This window comes from Palaemon carinicauda, chromosome 6 (genome assembly GCF_036898095.1).
Source record: "Palaemon carinicauda isolate YSFRI2023 chromosome 6, ASM3689809v2, whole genome shotgun sequence".
Classification (NCBI taxonomy): domain Eukaryota; kingdom Metazoa; phylum Arthropoda; class Malacostraca; order Decapoda; family Palaemonidae; genus Palaemon; species Palaemon carinicauda.
In genome coordinates this window covers 154,605,471-154,625,470 of record NC_090730.1, presented here as the reverse complement: position 1 = coordinate 154,625,470, position 20,000 = coordinate 154,605,471, and the positions used below count along the sequence as shown (strand labels likewise).

The window sequence follows — 20,000 nt, the reverse complement described above, 5'->3', positions numbered from 1 at the left end:
AATAATAATAATAATAATAATAATAATAATAATAGAAGAAGAAGAAAGTCTTTCAATAAGAAGGCAACCGTGCTTACCTCATGCAAATGGGAAAAAAGCACGTTTATAGAAGTATAGAGAATAGAATAGTTACAAATGTCAACACCCTTCATTTTTTCTCCCTTGTTCCCTCACAGAGAACGTCTAGCCACTGCTGCATTTTAATGTAAGACTTTGAGTATTTCCTATTTTTTCATTAACTTCATTTTAATCTTATTGCTACAAATTCATATTTGGAATTACAGTTCCATCTTAAAGTTCATCGTGTTTCTATGTCATTTTCTCATCCGCAAGGTGTGGCTGGTACTTATCTTTTATTAGATATCCTGAATAACTTGTTATTTAATTTATGCAAATGATTACGCAATGTAATTTCTCTTTCAATGGTTAGAATAATACGAATGAAGCCCTGTCTCCTTAGAATTTGGTCTTGACTACACTGCACTGGTAAGGTTGGCTGACTTAAGCGACCCCCGCTATATTTTTTAGTTTGCATTATTTTGTCTAAATTTATAAAAAAGCCAAAGATATGCACCCTTAGTTTTTGACATTGTCTCTATATTACGCTAAAAACATGACTCATGAGTTTAATATGAAAATAAAAAAAGTGTAATCTTGGATCACTTTAAAGAGTTTGAGAAATTTAAGTATAAGAGCTATAACTGAAGGTAGAACAGAAACTAAAATGTGCAGCACAGTATATCAATATATAAATAATTGTTAAATGCCTAAGGGGTATAAGTAGTATCTCATGAAACCCCTATAAACTCATCTCTCCTTGTCTATTAGCACACCTGAAAATATTAGCTGTCACTTACTGTATAATAACTTTCCTAATTGAATACTTATACAAAAATATTTTGTACTATCTACGTGTGTATGAACACTAAGGCAGATTATATTATTGGTTCATCAGACAGACGTTACAAAACCATAGGTCATCGACTCCAAATTTCTTACCTTCAAATTCAATGACACTGTAATGTACCGAGGTTTTCTATGCCTTATATAAATTCCAAGTTTGATTTTTCAATGAGTAGGGACACGTCTATCAAGGTTATATTCCTCATTCATCTCATGTTATATACATGTTATATACTTACTTAAGCATTTGAAATCCTGTTCATTAATTTATATAATCTGCAATTACGTTCGTTTAAGAAATTTTAATATGATTTTGTGGTTTTACTATAGTTAAGGACACGACAACATTTTCTTACTTTTGTAACCATTTTTTTGTGGGTGGGGCTTACGAGTATAGCATAGTATACCATCAAAGTTAATTTTCTTTTATTCATATTTACGTTTTCTTTTATACGCGGGGTAACAAGATGTGACGAAACAGTACAAAACATTCTTTATTACTCATACTAATGGAATCAGATATATATATATATATATATATATATATATATATATATATATATATATATATATATATATATATACATATATATATATATATATATATATATATATATATATATATATATGTATATATATATATATATATATATATATATATATATATATATATATATATATATATATATATATATATATATATATTAATGATCTGAGAATCTAGGTTAGAATTTTGAGAATTTCAGCAACTTTAGAATACACTTACGTTGTAGCCTCCGAGAAAATTAACCTTCTAAGATTTGTCCTACACAGTACAAGTCTATCACCTGGGCGTAATTTCATATTTGATGTCCAATGCCAACAATCTTTCTGTTTTTGTTAGATTTGTAGACATTAAAGATAATTAGGCAAATCGATTAAGAAAATTCATATTAAAATTTAAATGTACATATCAAACTATAATGCAATGTGTTTCAACCTATAGAATGGACATGTGTTCTAGAGAACACGATTTTTTTTTTATTACTAAATAGTGGATAGGAAAGTTATGTAGGCATACATTCCAGAAAACCTATTTTTATTGACCGGTTGGTAGTTGGCTATATTACTATAATCATTTGTCGTAAATTAAACTTCAAATAAATTTCAAATTGATAAAAAGGTTTCTTTAAAGTTGCATTGTTTGCCATAAAGTAATATACTGTATCATGAAAATTAATGTGTTTTCATTAAGGACTAATGGTTAGGAAAGTGCATTGTAGGTGGCGCCACTAGCCTTTCAAAGGATACCAAAATCTAGAAACCAGAGTTGCCGAATTATTACATCCTTGATTTTAGTACGAAGTAGAAGTCAGCGATGTAATTTTTTCAAGTGGCCTTTTGGGTGTTTGCAAGCGGTGACGTCGGAAAGAACCCATCGGGGTTCAAAGGCAAGGTTTTATAAAGTTTTTAGGTGTTGAAGTTATCTTTTGTAGTAATATTTGCTAATTCTGGGACTTCGCTAATAACTTGGGAATTTCTAGATATTGGGTCAAAAACTCTTATGCTCTTGATTCTGAAAGTTCTCTCAACGTGCATTTTTTAATTTAGTTGGTAGAAATTAGGTTTATTTTTTAAAGGAGAGAATTATTTCAACGTATCCATTTCAAATTTTGAGCCATTTAATGTTGGCACAGTAACCTCCTTGAATATTTTGTACCAATTGAATTGTGGTAACATGGTGGGAAATTTTTTAATAAATACAAGAAGGAAATGTATAGAGAAGAAAAGGACTGATTTACGGTTATATATCGGTTCCCCAGTATGTTTTCCCCACCCAAAACCCCGAGTTTCCAAAGGGGGTCCCCCATTATCGGAGGATATAGATGTATATATATTTCTGAAACCATTCATTTGCGACGGGAACGAGTGTTATTTTCGAAGGGAGCGTAATTTTTCCAATAAGAAAAAGTAGTTGGAATCCTAGGTTACATTGCCATGTAATACACTACAATGAAACCGTTTTTTCCGCAAGCGGCTAGAATGGAAGTGGGAATAATTTTTGAACCGCTAATCAATCTGTAATTTTGAAAGTAAAATGTGTTCCTTTGATAGTTCAATGGGCTTCTTGAAAATGAAATAAAACTGTGACGGTCTGAACGATCCCCCGGTCTCAGAATTCTCCTTGATAATTTGCGCATGCGCGAACATTACCGTTTGCCAGTGCATACTAGGTTGATGTTTTATTTTTCTGTAATGTTAGCGTGCGCAGCTCGACATTACCGCTTGCCAGTACATACTAGCTTGACGTTTTATTTCCATGCGAGCGAAGCGAGCTATTGGCGGAAAAGAACCATTATACAATGTCTAAGGAGAATTGAGACCTGGGGATCGTTCAGACCGTCACACCGGCTTGGAATTTAATCAGTAAAGGGGCCTTGAACGCTTATAATTACATGTTTCTGGCGAAGTTTGGGAAAATTTGAATCGCGTTCGGTACACTTTACCATCACCGCGTGTGATAGTTTTAATCAATTAAAAGTAAAGGTATATGTGTAGGAGAGCTCCGCGGAAGATCTTGAAGAATTTAAACACCTACAATTCACTATTATATCATATAGAACGCTTATATAATAGTCAATATATGAGCAGCTTCTATTTAACGAAGATATTCGTGTGTATAGTTATGTTACACCTGGATTTTTTCTAAGTTTTTTTTTGTTTACTGTGTGATGTCTTGGCTAAAATGAGCTGTTTCACCGCCTTACTGCGTATGGCAAACTAGTTCTCAATGCTATTCTAACCAATAACAGGTGTTTTCTTGACGTCACACTGTTTGAAAACCAATCGTGGCGGTTTTTACAAATCTAGCCAATGCTGACACTTATTTCACTTATCCCTGCTATTTTTCCACCAGTTACCACAGTTTACGTGAAGTTCCGCGGAGGAATATTTTTGCACGTGTCGGATCTCCCTTCAAACTGAAAAGCTCATTTTGCCGTGAAGTATGGAGTAATTAGCAGGACCTTCATCCCGTTCCAACTGTGTCACTTGTGACAATTGCTTTATTTCTTATGGGGATTTTTGTGTACATTATTCAGGGAAAGTTGATTTGCTAATTGCATTTGCTCAACGTCATGGTTTGATTTTGGCAGAGGAAAAGTGCCCTAATTGTGAAAATGTGTGCCGTATAGATTACAACAAATTAGCATTCCGGTGTGATCGTAGTGTGGTTACTCGTGGGAAAAGGAAGAGGTGCAATTTTTTCGTGTCTTGTTTCAAAGGTAAGTTAGATATTGAGACTAATTTGAAGTTTGTGTTCCTTTTTTTGCAAAAGGCGTTTTCATTTGAATTTGTTTCGTTAGAACTGAAACTCAATGTGGCCTTAAGGGGGGGGTCGCAGGGGGGGCGGAGCCCCCCCGGTAGGCCTAGGTAGGGGTACAGGGCCCCATAGGCTAGGTTAGGTGGGTGTCTTAGGTTCGGTGGTGCCCTGAAAATTACTGTGGCCTTAAGGGGGGGTCGCAGGGGGGGGCGGAGCCCCCCCCCGGTAGGCCTAGGTAGGGGTACATGGCCCCCAGGGTAGGGTAGGTAGTTGTATTAGGTTCGGTAGTGCCCCGAAAAATCACTTTTCTCCTCCTCCCCCCACCCAAAAACCCCGCTTCCCACTGGGGTCCCCCATAATTGTAGTAGTAGGTTTATGCTTACATTTTCTGTGTAAGAGTTAGGTGGTTGTAGGAGGATTATCTCAGTTTCAAGGTAACTGTAGCTCTAATTTACTGTTTTCTTTCGTTTTCTACTTTTAGAAACTTTTAAATCGAGCGCGGAGCTCTCCTACACATTTACCAAAGTAAATTACGCTGAAGTTCCCGATTTCATGAATTTATTAGCATTTGTCAATGGCGAAGTTCCCGATTTCATCAATTTTAGCATTTGTCAATGGCGAAGTTCCCGATTTCCTCATTGTTTGCTGTTACTCTATGGACGTGGGAAGTTCTTGTAGGAGATAAAATTCCCCATGGCATTTACTGCATGGCAGTCCTATGTATTTAGTACTGGTGGGTATGATCTTCAGGCATCAATTCTAAGAAGTTATATCAGGGCAAGTGAAAAGGTTTAGGCAAGATAAATTGACATTGAGGTCGGCTTAGGTTAGTTACAAGGTTTATGTTTTACCCTCCCCTTTGATAAATTATTGACCACTATCACCTAAGTTTGGTGGTGTCGTTTAGTGTATCTGTCAAATTTAGGTTGAACTCTAACAATGAACGGTAAAGTTGTACTGTATTAAATTCTTTTTTCCCTAGGTTACATTGTCCTGTAATACAGTACAATAATACCCAGAGAACATCTGATAATTAGCAGCTTCTCTAAAAGGCATAAGACTTTTAAATTTTATTTTGGTGTAATGGCCCTATTCTGTGCTCCCCTCCCAAAAATAGGCAATTAGCTTCCAGTATGTAAGGTAGTGATAGTTAAAATTACCTTCAAAGGTCAAATGCATATATCAAAACCAGTGTGAATAATGTACTTAACGAGAAATCCTCTTATCCTATAATTTCAGTTTGCCAAGATTCATTTTCTTCCCAAGTGTAGTTTTCAAAATTATATCATGCTGGAATTTTCAATTTTTTTTTTTTTTTTTTATTGCTACGAGCTCAGTTGCACTAGACAATTTAACTCCTATTAACGAATATTGCTCAGGCATAACATTTCATTATCAAGGTGTAGTTTTGTAAGTTTTGCTTATTAAACTGACTAATTAGCAAGGTTCTAACTTTAGAGCAATAAACTACGATAATGGATAGTTCGGTTGGTTTTCGAATTTTTTTTTCCCAATTTGAAAGTCCTAAATCCCGTTATGATTGTAGACTTTGGGAAAGAGCACATTACATGGGGAAAATCTGAAAATTTGTAAGCTGGAGGGCTGTACTTTTAGCATTCCCTGTATGTCTTTTATAGATGTTATGTACTTTGAAAAGCATTGTCAAAAGCAGAAGGTCTGCACTAAGGTTGTAGTGGCCGATGCTGTAACGTCCCTCACTGGTGGACGCTAGACTGGGGTTAGTCCCACTCGCCTTTAGTTTCTTTGGTCGCTGGAACCTCGCCATCCTTAGCCAAGGATGGAGTGTTTGGTGAAGCCATTGCCTGGCCCTCCTTGGTCCTAGCTTCGGTGGAGAGGTGGCTTGGGCGGTGATCATATGTATATATGGTCACTTTAGGGCAATTGTCCTACTCGATAGGGCAATGTTAGTCCCTTGATCCTGTTATTCACGAGTGGCCTTCAGCAGTTACACAAGTGTTTATACCAAATTTCTCGTAATCATTGATTTTTTTATACAAGTTCCCTTTGATTCTTAAGTTTGTTTCTGTAGTGAATTGTGTAAGTTTGCCTAATACGTATTTGTTAATTTTAGCCATACTAGACTTGAAGTGAAAGGATCTGGTATGGACTAGGTTTGACTGGTAACTAGATATCAGACCATAATTTATTGCTTTGGGCGAGTTGAATTTCACCAAATTTCTTTAATCATTGGACATAAACTACCGGTAAAATGTATTGATAAAGGTACTTAATTACGTTGTCCTGTATGCACTAATTATTCACAATTGAATCTGTTGAGTGGGTGTGATTAGGTAACATTCATTTTACCCCCCCCCCCCCCTGTTTTTAGCTACGTTGGAGGGGGTAGGGAAGAGATGGAGGTCGAAGGGTGTGGCCCCCTTTGTAAGGACCCTGTTCTTTGAATTAAGCTAAGTGGGTGCGGATATGCATGACAGCTTCCCTTGTTTTACTTTTAGAAAATAGCTTTGTAGACAGTTCCCAAAAAAAAGATTTAGCCTCTGGTATCCCAACTTCAGTAAATCTAATTAGATATGAAATTAAATTTCGTTATAAAAGTTGGTAATTGGGTATCGGAAATTCGACCTTGGGGAAACTAATTTTACCAAATGTTGTAATAGTCTGGTAATCTGTATTCCTTGGATTTATAGTGGTTCGGTTTTTAAAATTCATAGGTTATTTTAGTTTGTGGTTGTGAAGATTTATAATGGAATCCGTCAAGTCCTTTTGAGAGTTAGGTTTAGGATATGTAACAGCAGGAACTTTTCCATAGTCTTCGGCCTGATTTCCATTAGGAAGTTTACATACATTGAAGTTTTCAATACTGTCGGAACACACTCGCTCTTTTACTCTATACTAAAATTTGGGTGTCCGTAAACGTTACCCAGTCATTTTGCAAGACACAATTAGCGATTTATAACTATAATCGGATGTTAACTGTTACAGTTAACCAATTAAAATGAGTAAAAGCTCAGTTTAGATCTTCCCATTTCGGCCAATTCTCCCCTAAGAATATTGCCAAAGTAATTTGATCATCCCGTTTGGTAGTTTCGTGATTTAGTTAGCGAATGATTTTTTTTTTTGGGGGGGGGGGGTTAGCAGGTGGAAGTTTCAACATTCTTGCACAATAAACGGATTTTGAGCGAAGCGAAAAATCTATTTTTGGGTGAGATAGCCATGGCGTCCTGATGGAAGGTTCCTGTTTGGTAGCTTCCTTGGGTATAAGACTACTAAGATATTCCCAGAGAATTTAACCACAGGTTATCACAGAATTCTAACTTCTGGAGCGAGTATCTCAAAGGTTTCCCTTTAAGACATCGTAATACAACAGGGGACACGCATGTCTGAACGTGCCACATAGCTATCTCCACCCCGAACAGAGTTAATGCTTCGGTGTGTAAGGACTGAGAATAGCTGGGAGCCGTTCCACAGCTAATCTCACTCGTGGCTACTACTGATACTCGAGACGTAAACAAACGGACGCCATTGCTCTAATGACGTCACGCGCGTCTTTATCCTGGCGCCAGTTGCTGCCCATCACCATGATACAATTGTGTAGGGTGGGAACAAACTGAACGAAGTAGTAGGGAGGGTCCATCAGGACGCCATGGCTATCTCACCCAAAAATAGATTTTTCGCTTCGCTCAAAATCCGTTTTTTGGGCTCAAGCCATGGCGTCCTGATGGAAGAGTACCAGAGAATCAATGTATCGTGGTAGATTTTCCCCCAAAGTTAAGTGCCTAGGCATTGACAAAACAGCAAAGTAATCTTAGGTAAGAACCATAGGAACGAAGTATCCTGCCCCCCATTGGTAGGAAGTTCCCATGGGCTATGCCGACGTCAAAGTGGTATTGAAGGGCTATTCATCTTGACAGAAGAACTTTTAAGAGCTTAGAGATGAAGCAGAATGTTTGATATTTGTATAGGAACATTCTGAAGTAGGTCAGTGGTGGTTGGGCACTGTGTATAGAATTCATCTCCTGATTATCAGAAGTAAGTATTCGTGTAGGAACCTTACTGAGACAAGGTGAATATAATTTAGGATTAGACATCTTAAATTCTTCATGACCATAAAGGAGGAATAAATAAAACTATGACAGTATGTATTTCATAGTAAGTAGGAGCTGAAAGAGACGCATAAGTAATAAAATAGAAATTTTATTTCACAATGCAGAAATTAAATAATTTACAGCAAAAGTAAAGTTCATTTACAGTAATAATAATGTACATAGAAATAAAGGCTTGCTCTTGAATCTGAAAAGGAATTTCAGGATTAGTAGGTACTCGTTCTCGAGGAACGCAAGTCTTTAAACAACACATCATGCTCAAGGCATGCGGCACTTGTGTGACACTATGACATTTCACCTGGGATAAGAACAGTTATAAAAGCACTAAGTGTTTTTAGACATCACTATGAATCGCTCGAGGGTCAACATAGGCACCCGAAGAGTTAGTCCCAAGTAACTCACTGTTCTACGCAGAGTTAGGTGCAGGTTTCATAACACTACCTGCGGCTACCACAAAATGTTTGATTTCGTGCACTTGTTTCGCATAATGTTTAAAGAAAACTCGCGAGGACTTCCAGCCCGTAAAGTTTTTAAGGCTCTCAAAGTCCATGCTCTGAAAGAAGTTCAGAGAAGATGCCACTTTTCTAGGATCATGACCAGCGGGTGTACTGTTCGGATCCGCTCTGCGAATGAAGTAGGTGATTTTCGCTCTTAATTGTTTCAGTGACAGGTCGCTGCCCGATGTTTCTCCTTTGAAGAGTTGGCCTCCACCAAAGTTCGAAGTTCTGCGAAGATAGACCTTGAGACTCTCTACTGGACATAGAGAGACATCCTCCTTCAGGGGGCATATTCTCCAAGGGCCCCATCTTTTGGTGGGTAATTCATTTTTGGCGAGAAACGTCGGATCAGGGGAGAGGGTCACTTCTCCTGAATCAGCAAACAGGATGTGTCCCTCTTCTCTTGATAATGCCACTATTTCGCTGACTCGAGCTCCCGAGGCGAGAGCAAATAAAAATATAACTTTCTGAGTCAGATCCTTGAGGGGGCATGAATCGTTGTCCAAGTTGGAGGCGAAATGGAGCACCTTGTCTAGTGACCAGGAGATCGGTTTCGGAGGGGGTGCTGGGCGTAGGCGAGCACATGCTTTTGGTAATTTGTTAAAGATGTCGTTGGACAGATCAATTTGGAAAGCATATAGAATTGGTCTAGTCAAAGCCGATTTGCAGGTTGAAATCGTATTGGCTGCTAATCCTTGTCCATGAAGGTGAATGAAGAAGGACATACAGAAATCAATGGTGATTTCTTTAGGATTTTTTGCTTTAACAAAGGAGACCCATTTCCTCCAGGATGATTCATATTGCCGTCTCGTGGATTCGGTCTTGTATTCCTCTAGGAGGTCTAGACTTTTCTTCGAGATCCCAAACCTCTTCTTTGCGGCAAGGGAGAGAAAATCATGAGATGAAGGTCCTTGATTTTCGATGATGAAGCGAAGACAGTCGACTTCTGTACTTGTTGAGAGAGAACTGGGCCCGGGAGAGGGATCAGCTTGGGCTGCAGCTCCAGGACCAGGGGGTACCAGTTGCTCCGGGGCCACTTGGGAGCCACTAGGGCCGCTGTCCCTTTGAAGGTTCTCAGTTTGGAGAGGACTTTCAACAGAAGGTTGGTGGGAGGGAACAGGTATATCTTGGACCATCTGTTCCAGTCCAGTGACATGGCGTCCACCGCTTCTGCTTTGGGGTCCTCGTACGGGGCTACGTACAGAGGAAGTTGATTGTTGTCGCTCGTTGCAAAGAGATCTATCTGAAGTTCTGGGACTTGGTGAGAGATGAAGGAGAATGATCTTGCGTCTAGAGACCATTCCGACTCTATCGGGTTTGTCCGAGATAGAGCATCCGCTGTCACGTTGCGGAATCCTTGTAGGTGAACTGCAGACAGGTGCCACTTCTTCTTCTCCGCCAGACGGAAGATTGGGAGAAGCACCTGATTTATCTGGGGCGATCTTGAGCCCTGGCGATTGAGACAATGAACTACCACCGAGTTGTCTAGGGTTAGACGGATATGGATCGAGGGCGGCGGGGATAACTTCTTCAGAGTAAGAAGGACCGCCATGGCCTCCAAGATGTTTATGTGGAACGTCTTGAATAGTGGAGACCAGGTCCCTTGAGCTTGTTTCAGGTGGGAGTGACCTCCCCAGCCCTCCAGTGAGGCATCCGTGTGGATGTTGAGAGATGGAGGAGGGTGTTGGAGAGGAATGGACCTTTTCAGGGCCTTTGCTTCCGACCACGGCTTTAGGAGGCGTCGAAGTCTGTTTGGAAGCCGTCTCTTGAGGTCTCTTCGAGCGATGGATGCCGATCGTCTCCAGACTCCCGCGGCATCCTTTAGCTGTGCGCGAAGCACTGGGTTTGTCACTGAGGCGAATTGTAGAGAGCCTAGAACTCGTTCCTGCTGTCGTCTTGAAATGCGTTTGGATTTCAGTAGTCGCTTGACAGACCCTGCTATTTCCTTCCTTTTCTTCTGGGGGATGGAAAGGCGGTGTGACTGAAGATTCCAGTGGATTCCCAGCCACTGAAACTTCTGAGCTGGAGAGAGGCGAGATTTCTTCTCGTTGATCTTGAATCCCAGGTGTTCTAGGTACTGGGTAACTTCGTCGCAAGACTTTGCACACTCTTCGGGCGATGGAGCCCAGACTAGCCAGTCGTCGAGGTAGGCCATCACCTGGACGTTTCTTAGGCGGAGCTGTTGTACTATGGCATCCGCCAGCTTTGTGAAGATCCGAGGGGCCACATTGAGGCCGAATGGCATGGCCCGGAAGGCGTAGCTTTTCCTTTGGAGTCGAAATCCTAGGTAGGAGGAAGCATGATGGTTCATTGGAATGTGCCAATAGGCATCCGCCAGGTCTATAGAGACCGTGTAGGAACCTTGAGGCAGAAGGGTCCTTATTTGTTGAAGCGTCAGCATCTTGAATTTGTTGTTCTCTATGAACTTGTTGAGGGGGGATAAGTCCAGAATGACTCTGAGCTTGTCTGAGTCCTTCTTGGGAACGCAAAACAGTCTCCCTTGGAACCTGGTGGACTTTACCTTCCTTATCACCTTCTTGTTCAAGAGGTCTAGAACATATTCTTCCAGAATGGGGGTCGATTGTTGAAAGAACCGCTGGAAGATTGGGGGTGGTTGCACCCAACTCCAGCCTAGACCGTTCTTGATGATGCTGTGTGCCCAAGGATCGAAGGTCCAACGATCCTGGAATTGGCGGAGTCTTCCTCCCACCGGAAGCACTTCATTGCTTCTGGTGTCCCGAGGACTTGTTGCCTCGGCCGCTAGCTCCCTTTCCTCCTCTACCTCTGGAGGGACGACGAGAGGCGTCTCTGCTTGCACCCCTGGACGAGCCTCTACCTCTGGCATGAAAGGTAGTGGATGGCTGCTCAAAGGCAGGGGTGAAGACCGGTGACTGTGACAACACCGGTTGGGGGACCAATTGAAAGGTCTGCTGTGGTTGGGCAACCACTTGGGAGGTAGCGGGTCCCGGAAACTGACGTCGTTGTTGACGTTGCTGGGGTTTTGGCTTCTGAGGTTTCCTCTTAGGCTGAGGTCCATCGTCCTGAGAGGGTTTCCTTTTTCTGGACATGCCCCACTTGTGGAGAAGGTTCCTATTCTCCGTGGCGGCTCTGTCAGTTATTTCCTTGACAAGGTCAGAAGGAAACAGGTGCTTTCCCCAGATGTTGGAGGAAATCAGCCTCCGGGGTTCGTGTTTCACGGTGGCACCGACAAACACGAATTCACGACAGGCTCTACGAGCCTTTATGAAATGGTACAAGTCCTTCATTACTGTAAGTAAGTGGGATTTGGCTAGTACCATGTAGTGATCAGGTACTCTTGTGTCACAGGCCATAACTTCAAGTTGGACTTGATGAGAAAGAGATGCCGCAAGCCTCTCCTTCGTGTCTTGTTCCCGGCGAAGGAGGTGATCATTGAGCTTAGGGAGGTCCTCATTAAACTGACGTCCGGCGACGTCAGGATCGAGCCTACCCACGACGAAAGTATGTTGAACATCTTTCCATTGTCTAGTGTCAGGGGGTGTCACGATGGAGAAGGGTCTGCACTCCTCCAGTGCAGGGCAGGGTTTTCCTTCTTCCGCCGCTTTAAGGCATGCAGCTAAGGCCTTTTCCAGGAAAGGAAGAACCGCAGTGTCAGGTGCGACATAAGTAGGATGCTTCTTGCTCAAGGCAGGAAGCCCTCTTAACGAGAGAATGCCTTGATGAAGTCATTGGGCTTCAGCACGGCATATCATTCCCGTGCTGAAGGCTTGTGACGGGCAAGAGGGCTCTCGAACTGGGGAATTTCTTTTCCTCAGTTTGACTCTAAATTTCTCTCATTCTTTTTCTATTACCTCTTATTGCTTATTCCTCCTTCATAATTATCAGCTGTCTCCAACCTTTCTGTCAAAACTCTCTTACCCATTTCACTGTCCAGGTTTTTTAGAGGGGACATTGTATCCATGATCGGTTTTTATTTCAAAATCAATTGTGGGAGCTGTGGTGGTCTTGCCAACTGCCCGAAAATGTTTGGACACCTAGGAGTGTCAGTATTCCCATACTGGCACGCGGAACTATCTCTTAGGAAATTTGGCCTTCGGATTCCAGGGGTTGGCGATTTTATAGAGATAGGACTCTCGGCATTCTGTCCGGTTTGCCTGCCACTATGATTAGAGTGGGGATGATTGTATTCTTGAAATGCTCTCAGTCCCATCAAGCGGGTTTGGCATACACTTGAGCCACTCTAATCATAGTGGTACCATCCCTTTGTGGTAGGGTAGGGAGTGGACATTTGGTAAGCAGCTTTCACAGGTGTCATTGGTGGAGAAATTAATTCCAGGAAAGGCTAACGGTGTCTTCTTTGGAATTTCAGACAGTCTTAATTTTTTCTCTCCCTTGAACTTTATTTTTTTCCATTGTTTTTTTTTTCATTGTTATTATGACCCCTTCCCTCCCCCTGAAAAAATAATTAATGAGTAAACTTAATATTCCCCGTACCCCTGGATCAAATGGCGAACCCCAGACACCGTTGACGACTTCTGCTTGTTTAAATAGGGAAAGCTCTGTTGACAACCTCTGCAATAAAAAGGATTCCTCCAACAATACTTCTCTGACCAGTGTTGTTAAAGACAATTTATCGGCACTGGTGGAAAATGATGCTTGTATTAACAGTGATACTTTACTCTCTGGTTCTGGCTCATTACCAGATCCAACAAAAAATCTGAAAATTCTCCACTTAAAAAACATACCAATTGGTTGTAGCTATGACATAATTCATGAAGCCTTCTGTAGATTTGGGGCAATCAAAGAAATTTTAATGGAGCTTAATGGTAGTAAAGGCTTTTGGGAAGCTTGGGTATCATTTTCAAGTTTTGAGATTGCTTTAGAAGCAAATAAAAATTTAGAGAGCATAAAAATTGACAATTGTTTGATTTCTGGGGCTCTATGTGATAAAGCACCAAGACACCTAGAGGTATATAAACCAGAAGAATGGATGGAAAAAGAAATAGAGCATAGACTTCCAGAAGTAAGAACCCCCAAGCCCCCAACATGGATAATTGCATCTGGGAAGATGGATAATTATAACTATTATAAGATTAGTAAATTTATACAAAAAAAAGTTGGTTTAATTAAAAGTAAGGATATTAGTAGATACGGTAAGCAATCTGTTTTGATTAATGCAAAATCAGATACTCAAGCTCACATGCTTTGTGGCATGAAGATTGCAGAAATTGATCCTATTAAGGATATTAAACCACACATGAGCTTCAGCTATGGTAAAGGAGTAGTTTTTGATAGAGATCTATATGAATTCTCAGAACCGGAAATTCTGGACATGTGCCCTGCTAATGTTTGGAAAGTAAGTAAGATCCCTCAAACAAGCATGGTAGTTTTAACATTTGAAACCCCTGTTATACCAGATCATATAATTATTGAGAATGAAAGAGTACGTGTTCGAGAATATAAACCTAGGCCTTTACAATGCTTTAATTGTTTCAAGTACGGTCACCCTTCCCGGTACTGCAATAATACGAAGATCTGTATTAACTGTTCTTTGTTAGAACATGGCCAATGCAACAGAGATACAACCTGTGCAAACTGTAAAGATCATCATAAATCAAATGATAAAAGATGTAGAGAATACAAGAAAGAAGAAGCTGCAATCTTGAAAGCAAATGCTGAACATATAAGTGTAGGTTATGCAAAGCATCTACTCAATCGGCAACTTAATTTTGCTCACGCAGTTAAGATGCCAACAAAAGATTATAATCCACTACCCCTTACTACCACAGGGGGACCAGTGGCAGCACCTGGCCCGTCAGGTGCATCTCCCTTAGTGGTAGTAGCCCAGCCATCTGGGTCAAGTGCTCCGCCTATAAAAGCCAGAGCACAAACCTCCAAAGAGGTCAATATGGTTTCCAATACACCAAAAGTATTGTCACTGATAGGAGCATCTCCCCTAGAGGTAGTAGCCCAGCCTTCTGGGTTAAGTGCTCGAACTGTTGAAGTTCTAGCGCAATCCTCCAAGGAAACCAATGTGGCTTCCACCACCTTAAATGTATTGTCTCAGGCAGAATCTCTACCTGATTTGATGGATATTGGAAAACAAGATCTTCCAAAGAGGAAAAGGTCCCCATCATCCTCACCTTCATCTAAGTCAGGTAAGTGCCCTACTGCTCATGATCCTAAGGTTGACTCTTATAAAGATCCTAGAAAGAAAGAAAAGAAGAGTGGTGGCCTAGTAAAGCCTTCCATCTCCAGGCCTTATATGGCTTCATCTGAAAAGTCCCAAAAGACAAATGAGACAAAGAAAAATAATAACAAAAGATAATGTCTATCATCCAGTGGAATTGCAGAGGTCTAAGTACTAGCATTGAGCAAATAAAAACTTTAACCAGGGACACAGACACGAAGGTAATTTGTCTACAGGAAACCAAGATCAGTGACAAACCATTTAATCCTGGACTCAATTATCATTTTTGTAGATCCCCTCCTTTGCAAGCTGCAAGAGCTCAAGGTGGTACAGGTTTTATTATTCACAAATCTGTAAAATTTGAAACAATCCCACTCAATACACCACTACAGGCATGTGCAGTTAGAACTCATATCGGGAAAAAAATTACTTTATGCTCGCTATATATTGAACCATCCTTAGAACTTTTCCTCTTAGATCATGCTGGTAATCCAAGAAGGCTTAGACTTTCTGACCTTCAAGACTTGATCAATCAGCTTCCTGCCCCTTTTATTTTAATGGGTGATTTTAATGCAAAGCATACTTTATGGGGTGGAAATGTGTGCGATAGATGGGGTAATCTTGTTGAAGAATTAATCGACAACAATGATGTCATACTAATGAATGATGGTTCTCCAACTAGGTATGATGTAGTCCACAACTCTACATCAGCCATTGATTTGTCAATCTGTTCCTCATCCATTCGATTGGACTACCTTTGGTCAGTAAATGAACACCTACATGGCAGTGACCATTGGCCAATAATGTTAAATTATGTCCATAATCTTCCTTCTCAGTGTCCACCAAAATGGAAGATAGATGAGGCAGACTGGGCAGCTTATGAAAACTGTTCACACACTGATAAAGAATATGATGAATTTACATCTCCAGTGCATGCCTATCAACATCTTGAAAATATTATTGATGATAATGCTAGCAAGTTTATACCTAAAACATGCGGTTTACCTCATCGCTCTGTAGTTCCTTGGTGGAGTAAAGAATGTGCCAACGCAAGAAAAGTGACCCGAACTTGCTTCAGAAGATACTTGAGGACCAACTATTTAGCAGATAGAATAGCATATCTCAGAGCCTGTGCCAAACAAAAAAGAATTTTTAAAAAAGCAAAGAGAGCATCTTGGAAGAAATATATATCTAATATTAATACCAAAACTCCTTCAAAGGAAATATGGGACAAGATTAGAAAACTTCAAGGTAAATTCGTCCCTAAGCCTCTACCAATATTAAGGGAAAATAATAGATATATATCTGACCCCAAAGATGTAGCAGAGGTTCTTGCTAAGCACTTTGCTCATGTATCAAGTGCTGACAACTATTCCCCAGCATTTCAACAAATTAGAGCATCAACATCTGTTGTTCCTCCTGCTTCTTCAAATACTGAAGCTTTTAACCTGCCTTTTAGTATGGAGGAGATGCAAAATGCTATCTCCAGCTCTTCTTTAACTGCCCCAGGTGAGGATGGCATCCGGTATGAAATGATATCACATCTTCCAGTGGATACCAAGGAATTTTTATTAGAAACCTTTAATGGTCTATGGGCTTCCCATACATCTCCTGATTCCTGGCATACTTCAATTGTAATTCCAGGCCACAAGTCTGGTAAAGACCCAGAACTGCCATCTAGTTATAGGCCCATATCCTTGACCAGTTGCATATGCAAACTATTTGAGAGAATGATCAACAACAGACTTGTGTGGTATCTAGAATCAAAAAATCTTTTATCTAACAGACAGTTTGGTTTTAGGAAGAACCGAAGTACTCTAGACCCTTTGCTGATGTTATCAAGGGAAATTTCAAATGCTTTTTCTAACCAAAACCAGGTGGTGGGTGTCTTTTTTGACCTCGAAAAGGCATATGACACCACCTGGAGGGGTGGTATTTTAAAGCAATTGGCCTCGTGGGGTATAGGAGGACATATGTTCTCTTTTATTGAAGAATTTTTATCAAACCGCTCAATTAAAGTGAGAGTAGGGTCAGAACTATCTTCATCCTACATGCAAGAAGAAGGTGTCCCCCAAGGCAGCGTATTGAGTGTGACCTTGTTTGCTGTAGCTATTAATAGTCTCATTAGTCACATACCTCCTGGCATACAAGGATCACTATTTGTCGATGACTTTGCAATTTATTGTAGTGGATCATCTGCACTTCAAGCATGCCAAAATCTTCAAATTGCAATAAATGCTGCTTCCGCATGGGCAAATTCTCGTGGATTCATGTTTTCTCCTCAGAAGACCAAAGCCATTCGCTTTACTCGTACTCGTAAAAGGGAAGAGATCCCCACCCTTTTCTTAAATGATTGTATTTTGCCATATGAGGATAGTGTCAAGTTTCTTGGAGTCATTTTCGACAAGAAAATGACATTTGGTCCCCATATAAATGACCTATCTATCAGGGTTAAGAAGTCACTGAACATTCTGAGAGTGATATCGCATTTTGATTGGGGTGCTGATAGAACAACTTTGCTTAGAATTTATACATCTTTGTGTCTGAGCAAGTTAGACTATGCATGCCAAATATATGGGTCAGCTACAAAGACTTTACTTGGAAAACTTGATATTGTTCACAATGCTGGGCTTCGCATCTGCACAGGTGCTTACAGAACATCTCCCATTGACAGTCTCTATGTTGATTCTGGCATACCTCCCCTTTCCATTCGCAGAGAGGAGTTGAGTTTGAGGTTTTTAGCTAGGTCCCTTGCTGTGAGAAACAATCCTAACTGTAAATATGTTAGGGCGCCTTTAGATCGGGCTCCTAATAGATCTAGAGTGCCTAAGCCTTTGGAAGTACAGCTGAAAAACGATGCTAGAGAAGTAGGCTTGTTAACAGCACAGATAGCAGAGGTAGGATATCCCAAGTCTCCTCCTTGGTGTAATCCACCTGTTAAAGTATGTTTTACGGCAGGAGGGAAAAATACCTTACCTAGTAGGGTAATGAAAAGTGAGTTTTTAAATCATGCTGCTCAACATCATGGGAAACATGTTTTTACAGATGGCTCCAAATCGGCTGCAGGAGTTGGAAGTGCAGCTGTGGTGGGGGATATTGTTATTAGAAGGAAACTCCCATCCTCTTGTTCAATTTTTACTGCTGAGCTGTACGCAATAATTCTCGCAGTCCAACATATTTTTAAAAATGGCAACCAAAATAGTTTTTATACAATTTTTACGGATTGCAATAGTGTTTTACTCTCATTAAAACAAATTATGCCAGGCCATCATCTAGTACAAGAGGTGCAGGACTGGTTAGTACTTCTGCAGTCTAGGAAGAGTATCAGTGTTCACTTCTGTTGGGTCCCTGCCCATGTTGGGGTGGATGGGAATGAACAAGTAGATAAGGCAGCAAAGGAAGCTTCAGGGCTAAGTAATCCATCCCCCTTGAGTATTCCTTACAAAGATCTTAAAAGTGAGATTCATCTTTACTGTAAAAATAAGTGGCAAGCCCGATGGTCTGAACTGACCACCAATACAAAATTGAAACAAATCCACCCATTGGTGGATAAATGGTCATCTTGTAATTCTACAAGTAGAAGGGATACCATTATTTTAACTAGGCTGCGTATTGGCCATACACATGCAACGCACAATTATTTAATGAAGAGTGGGGAAGGGAGACAGGCCCCTCTTTGTAATACCTGTCAAGTGACAATGGATGTTAAACACATTTTTAGTCGATTGTCCTGTTTTTAATCTTCAGAGGAGGACACATTTACTCCAGGACAAACCTTTAAGAGATATACTGGGGGAAAACTGTAATACCCTGAACTTGAGAAAATTTGTACAAAGTATTGGGTTATATTATGAGCTATAATTGATTTTATTAATTTATTTATTTATTTTACCCTTTTAATCCCTATTTATTTCACATCTAGATTTTATTGTATGAAAGTGTTAAGATTTGTATTAAAGGTTAAAATGATACTAAATGGTGTGAGTGTACAGATATGATTGAATGATTTTCATTATATAGCGCTGAATGGCCTTTGATGCCCCAGTGCTTGGCTTAATGCCTAAATCCTATATTCAATTCAATCAAGGCAGGAAGCTTAGAGCAGGTAAAGCCCCTGCTCTTAAATGCGGAGGCTAGCATAGCCTGGGCCTTTGCGAGATCGAACACTATCTCTTCTTTAGGTTCGGTCTCCTCCTTCGAGGCAGGTTCGGAACGAAGCCGGACGTAACAGTCCGGGTAGGCCTCGAAGCTTGGGAAGAACTCCACATCTTCCAACGGGACCGTGCCAATCTTGTCACTAACAAAGATCCTGCCTGGTCGCAATAACCATATGCTCTGCATACCTCCACGGGTTGGCATGAGAGCAAGCTGGGAGATCCTTAACCGAAATCTTCTTCGGTTCTCTGTATCCAATCATTGACCTGATGGACTCCTGGTTCTCCTTCAGTCTGTCGTCCATGACAGCTCTAATCAGCCGGATCAGTTCTTGGGTAGACGAAGAGGGATCCGGGGTCGAGGAGGTAGACGGAATGGACACATCCGTCGGTGTAGGAGTAGGCGGAGGGATGGATGAGGGAGGAGCTCCAAGCTCCGACTCGGTGTATTCCACCTTGTCTTCGTCCTCTTCGGCTCCTTGAGCCATAAGCGTCTTCTCCGTGTCTTCCGAGACGTCAGAGATCTGCTCATCATCCTCGGAATCTAATCGACACTCATGCATGGACTGAGCCATGACCACATCAGGTTCCACCGTAATTTGGACAGTGGGGATTGCGTCTTTCGGAACCACTGAGTCAGGGGGAGGCCTTAGGGAACAACAGGGACCCTCAGTTCTTCGGTGGCCAGGTACGGTCCGGTAGCATTTTTCTGAAAGCCACGCACCCACTTGCGCAGCTTTTCACGAGAAATGTCTCTAACCTCCGCTGAGGGAGGGTTATGGAAGGCCTCAACTAGGTGGGCCTGGCAGACCGTACAATCCAGTGGATTCCAGAACTTCAAATCCCCTTCTTGTCTGCACAAGGGGCGTGAGTCCTACAAGCCGTATGCCC

At 41.0% G+C, this 20,000-nt stretch overlaps 1 long non-coding RNA gene across 1 annotated transcript in view; it reads left to right on the top strand.

Annotated features, from left to right (window-relative positions):
- The first annotated feature begins 2,198 nt into the window (after nt 1-2,198).
- Nucleotides 2,199-20,000, top strand: part of LOC137642749 (uncharacterized) — a 136,756-nt gene continuing 118,954 nt past the window's right edge. Inside the window, exon 1 of the long non-coding RNA XR_011044853.1 lies at nt 2,199-2,333. This is a non-coding gene — a long non-coding RNA (uncharacterized lncRNA). The remainder of the gene's footprint in view (nt 2,334-20,000) is intronic.